Source organism: Bos grunniens, chromosome 12 (genome assembly GCF_055505025.1).
Source record: "Bos grunniens cultivar Pamir isolate PY7600 chromosome 12, Bosgru_T2T1.0, whole genome shotgun sequence".
In the NCBI taxonomy this organism is placed as follows: domain Eukaryota; kingdom Metazoa; phylum Chordata; class Mammalia; order Artiodactyla; family Bovidae; genus Bos; species Bos grunniens.
In genome coordinates this window covers 7,244,144-7,250,262 of record NC_141176.1, presented here as the reverse complement: position 1 = coordinate 7,250,262, position 6,119 = coordinate 7,244,144, and the positions used below count along the sequence as shown (strand labels likewise).

The 6,119-nt window shown below is 33.8% G+C and overlaps 1 pseudogene; it reads left to right on the top strand.

Moving 5' to 3' along the window:
* The first annotated feature begins 808 nt into the window (after positions 1–808).
* LOC147361341 (T-complex protein 1 subunit alpha pseudogene) lies at positions 809–2,200 on the top strand (annotated as a pseudogene).
* Positions 2,201–6,119: the final 3,919 nt, after the last annotated feature.

Here is a 6,119-nt window from a genome sequence, read left to right as displayed (position 1 = left end):
TCTGGAATTCCCTTGCTTTCTCTATGGTTCAACAATTGTTGGCAATTTTATGCTGTGGGGTAACTATTTATAATAATAAACTGCATTTGAATAATATTTAGTTAATAAAACTATAAATATACACATAGAATAATTAACATTAGAATGGTAATTCTAAATACATTAACAGTTTAAAGAACAGTACAAATACTTAGTCTGCATTTTTTATGTATCAATACTTTGCTATTCACATTACATTTTTGTTCCTTATAGAAACCCTCCATATAAGGTAAGAATATATCCATTTACAAGGAAGAAACATCAGTTCTGGCAATTACTTAGCCTTTTCAAGATTAGAAAACACCCCCATTAATTAGATAATATAAATAATATCACATTAAAGACCACAAGGGAGCTTATGCCTTCTGACTAGGTGAGCTTCAGCTAGGTTTGAGTGAACATTGAAAAATGATCTATGACCCTTTAACTTGGGAGAGGGATTCACCTCATGAAAGGTGATTGTCTTCATCCCACATCCCTGACACTTTTTTCCTCATTAAAGTTCTGCCATCCATTTTTCTAAACTTATCCAGTAAAGAAGTTATTTTCAGTGAAACAGAATAAATTAGAATCCAATCTTAAGCCTCTCTCTCTCTCTCAAGCAAAAGATAAAGTTTTGTGTGTGTGTGTGTGTAGAACTGATTTAGAATTTATGAGGGAACATACATCAACATAATAAAGGCCATGTATGAGAAACCCACAACTTATATACTCAGTGGTGAAAAATGGAAAGATTTTTCCTTAAAAATAGAAATAACACTATAATACTCTCACCATTCTTGGTCCAGTTGGCTTGGATAAAATGTTAGTGGATGATATTGGTGATGTAACCATTATTAATGATGGTGCAACCATCCTGAAGCTACTGGAGGTAGACCATCCTGCAGCCAGTTTCTTCAAGACAAAGAAGTGGGAGAAGGGACCACCTCCATGGTTATTATTGCACCTGAACTTCTAAAAAATGCAAATGAACTGGTCAAACAGAAAATTCATCCCACATCAGTTATTAGTAGCTATTGACTTGCTTGCAAGGAAGCAGTGCATTATATCAGTGAAAATCTGATTATTAACACAGATGAGCTTGGAAGGGATTGCCTGATTAATGCTGCCAAAATCATTGGAATAAATGGTAATTTCTTAGCAAATATTGTGGTAGATGCTTTGCTCACTGTTAAATACACAGATGTCAGAGTTCAGCCTCTCTATCCAGTCAATTCCATTAATATTCTGAAAACCTACAGGAGAAGTCAGATGGAGAGCATGTTCATCATTGCTCAACTGTGTGGTAGGATCCCAAGACATGCCCAGGAGAATAGTTAATGTAAAAATTACTTGTCTTGACTTCAGCCTGCAGAAAACAAAAATGAAGCTTGGTGTACAAGTGGTTATTACAGTATTTTGTGGAGACTGGTGCTATGGCAGTTGGAAGAGTTTTTAAAAGAGACCTTAAATGCATTGCTAAAGCTTCCAGAGCAGCTATTCTGTCAACCTGGCCAATTTGGAAGGTGCAGAAACTTTTGATGCTTCAATGATGGGACAAGCAGAAGAGGTGGTACAAGAGAGAATTTGTGATGATGAACTGATCTTGATTATAAACACTAAGGCTCTTACCTCTGCATCAGTCATCTTATGTGGGGCAAATGATTCCACGTATGATGAGAAGGAGCTCTCCTTACATGGTGCCCTTTGTGTGGCGAAGAGTGTTTTGGAGTCACAATCTGTGGTTCCAGGTGGGAGTGCTGTAGAGGCAGCCTTTTAAATATGCCTCAAGAACTAGGCAACCAGCATGGACACCCAACAACAGCTAGCTACTGTGGAGTTTGCAAGATCTCTTCTTGTTATTCTCAATACTCTGACAGTTAATGCTGCCCAAGACCCCATGGATCTGGTTGCAAAATTAAGAGTTTCTCATAAAGAGGCTCAAGTTGACCCAGAACTCACAAATCTAAAATGAATTGGTCAGTGGTATATCCATGACAACAAACAAGAAGCAGGGAAGGATGAACCAACCATAGTTAAAGTGAACAGTTTGAAATTTGCAACTGAAACTGCAATTATCATTCTTTAAATTGATGATCTTATTAAATTATACCCAGAAAAAGAAGATTATGAGCATGGAGGTTATGGAGATGCTGTTCACTCTGGAGCCCTTGATGACTGATTTGATTTATTTATAGCAATGTCAGATGTAGCTTTCTTGTACCTCAAGTATTACATGTTGAAGCGCAAAGGCTGTCAAAAAAAAAAAAAAAAAAAAGCAAGGTGCATTTCTATGGACTAACAACAAAGCATCTGAAAAAAAATTTTTTAATTAACCCATTCACAGTAGATTTAAAAATGTAAAATAGTTAAGAATAAATTTAATCAAGGAAATAAAAAAAATGTACAATTAAAATTAAAACCTTTGATGAAAGAAACAGAAGAAAACAAGCAAATGCAAAGATAGTGCATGTTTATGGATTGGAAGAATTATTACTCTTAAAATGTCTGTAATACCCCAAACCATTTACAAGTTTAATTCAATCTCTATCAAAATTCAGTGGAACACATGTATACCTGTGGCAGATTCATTTCAATATTTGGCAAAACCAATACAATATTGTAAAGTTAAAAAAAAAATTCAATGGAATTTTTCTTAGAAAAAGAAAAAAAAAATCCTAATATTTGTATTTTTATTTGTAAGGAACCACAAAAGAACCTGAATAGCCAAAACCATTCAGAGAAAGCAAAACAAAGCCAGAGGCATCAAACACTACAAAACTATAGTAATGATTAACAGTATGATATTGGTTTTAAAACAGTTACTTAGATCCTTGAAGCAGATCAGCCCAGAAATAAGCCCACACATACATGTTCAAGTAGCATTTGACAAGGAAATCAAAGAACATTCAATGAGAATCTCTTCTACAAATGGTATTGAGAATAAAAGATAAACATATGCAGAAAAAAATGAATTTGGATCCCTATCTTACACAACGCATAGAACTTAAAAACTTCAACATAAGGTTTGATACCATAAAATTCCCAGAATTTTGCATTTTAAGTTCCTAGAATTTCTTAGAAGGATTTTTAGCTTCCACATATGGTAGAAGCTCCTTGACATTGGCCTGGGTAATGATTTTTTGGATGTAATACAAAAAACATAGACAACATAAGGAAAACTAAGTGGAACTCTATGTAGATAAAATTTTCTGCATAGCAAAAGAAACAATAAAATGAAAAGGCAAGCTATGGAATGCATAAACTACTTATAAACCATTTTCTGATAGAAATAAATAAAAGTAGCATCAACATATGTACACTCTCAGGTGTAAGATGGAGAGCTAGTGAGAAGGGAAGGAGGGAGCTGGGGAGCCCAGTCTGGTGCTCTGTGCTGACCTGGAGGGATGGGGAGGGGAGGGAAGCTAGGGAAGGAGTAGATGTACATATAATTACATATAATTTGCATTCCTCTGCAGCAGAAATCAACATAACATTGCAAAAGTTAAAATACATAAATAAAAAATAGAAGAAAGAATTCATACAACTTAATATAAAAATTAATTAAAAATGACTGAGGAACTACATGGGCATTTTTTTTTTCAAAGATGACATACAAAAGAACAAGTACAAGAATAAATGCTAAACATCATTAATCATCAGTGAAATTTAAATCAAAAGCACAGTGAAATATCACCTTACGCCTATTAGGATGGCTGTCATGAGAAAGACTAGGGATACAAAGTGTTGATGTGGATATAGAGATAAGAGAAAATGGTTTTTCTTTTTAAAATTTGAGAAGACTTCAGATAAAGGGCCTTTTGAGAGCTCAAGAGCTAGCATGATGACATGTCAAACTAGGAAATTCTTCCTCTCTCCGGGAATCTTGGGTAAAATTTTATGATAAAATCTGTTTGCCTAGTCATATATTGATTGGATGGGAGATAGCTAGGCAAATAGGGTCATTTTAGAACAACTGTCACGAAATTTAAACTTTGAACACATTTTTGCTTAGTAGTATGGTTTTCCTTGGTGGTTTAGTGGTAAAGAATCTGCCTGCAATGCAAGAGCCTCAGGAGACCTGGGTTCGATCCCTGGGCTGGAAAGATCCACTGAAGGAGGGCACTGGCAACCACTCCAGCATTCTTTCTTGGAGAAGCCCATGGACAGAGGAGCCCGGTGGGCTACAGTCCATGGGGTTACAAAAAGTCAGACATGACTGAAGCGACTTAGCACGGCATGACACATGCTGCCTGCCAATTACAACCTCCTTGACTCTCATCTCAGTTCTGCTTTACCTAGGTTGAACAAAAGGACAATTATGAATGTAAAAAGAGTGATAATCAGATGAACAATAGGAAAAATGGCATTAACCAGGATTGCTGATTTTAGTTTTAGTTAACAAAACTAAAATGGGGACATACAGTGGCAAGGTATCACAGTATTTCTTGCAGTTTACATTTTTAAAATGAGATAACTAGCTCACTGAAAGAAGAAGCTTTCTCAAAATATTTTGTATTCACTTTAGAGTAGTACGAATTTAAGAAATATTTGCTGAATAAATTGATGAATAAGTGAAAGAATGAGTATTCTTATTTTGTCTCTAAACCTTCTTTTCTTCAAAATTATCATATAAAAATATTTAAGGAAAATGAAAATACCTACAGAGACAGCAGAACACCACAATTATAATTCAAAAGATACTAGAGGAAAAATAGAAAATGCTTTATAATTTACACCTACATTAACTGTGAATGTTAACAGATTAGGTGTTCCATTTTTATTCACATAAATAAAAAATGACTTAAATTATTAATGATACTAAGATGAACTAAAAAAAGAATACTGATTTTACCTAAGTATAACGTTTTGACATAAAATGTAATAAAATTTCTAATAATTTCCATTTTCATATTAAATAAAAATGAAACTTTAAAATAATGCCATAATACTTATTAATTCCCTTGGAATTAATTACGGAATTACTTTTGCTAATATGACTCTCATTAGTAACACTTTCATTATAATTTCACATATACTATAACATTTGTTATCTTGAATGTTTAATTAATTGATGCAATTATGTAACTTTTGCCCCTTATCATCACAGAACAAAGTGAAAAGAGACATTATTGGTGGGTCTCTAGTTGCAACTGAATGCAGATTTTAAGGAAAATCATGCAATGTGAGAAAAAAACAAATAAATTGAGGTGAAAAATAAAAATTATTTTCTATTTCCTCTAAAGGAAGAAATTTGTATGTTATTTATATAGTCATATTATTTAAGATAATTTTTATTTTCTTGAGAATTAGCCAACCATATAGGACTGTATTGTTCTTTCCATATAGGAATATGCCAAAATAGATTTTTTCTGGGATACAATGTAATTAAATATGAAGGGGCTTCCCTGGTAGCTCAGCTGGTAAATAATACATGTGCAATACAGAAGACCTGGGCTTGATCTCTGAGTTGAGAAGATCCCCAGAGGAAGGGATAGCAACCCACTCCAGTATTTGTTCTTGCCTGGACAATCCCCACAGACAGAGGAGTCTGGCAGGCTACAGTCCATGGGTTTGCAAGGAGTTGGACATGTATCAGTGATTAAGAACATAACAGTATATATATATATATATATATGGAAAATCTGTATCAATGATTTCTATTTAAGTAATAAGCATGTGTATAATGTGTGGCTAGATTAAGTAGCAGGAATAACTAAAGGATGGAAGAGCTTAAATTAGAAAGAAGGCAACAGCGTCAGGTCAATGTTGAAGTAGAAGTAAGATGAAGAAACAGAGATTTTAAAATGCAGAATTAGTTCATGGTAAGGTATAATCTGTGCAGCAATGAGACAAATTTGTTGTAGTTAAAATAAAGAGTAAAAATTGAACATATCATTTTGACTTCTGATTATTTTAAAAGTTTTAATTATACTTATTTAGCTTCAGAGTTGGAAAAACAGCCCACTTTTATAATGTTATTATTTTTAATATAAATTTATTTATTTTAATTGGAGGTTAATTACTTTACAATATTGTATTGGCGATGCCGTCTCCCCTTCGAATACCCTGGATCAGCCGGGGCTGGACCTTGGCAGGTT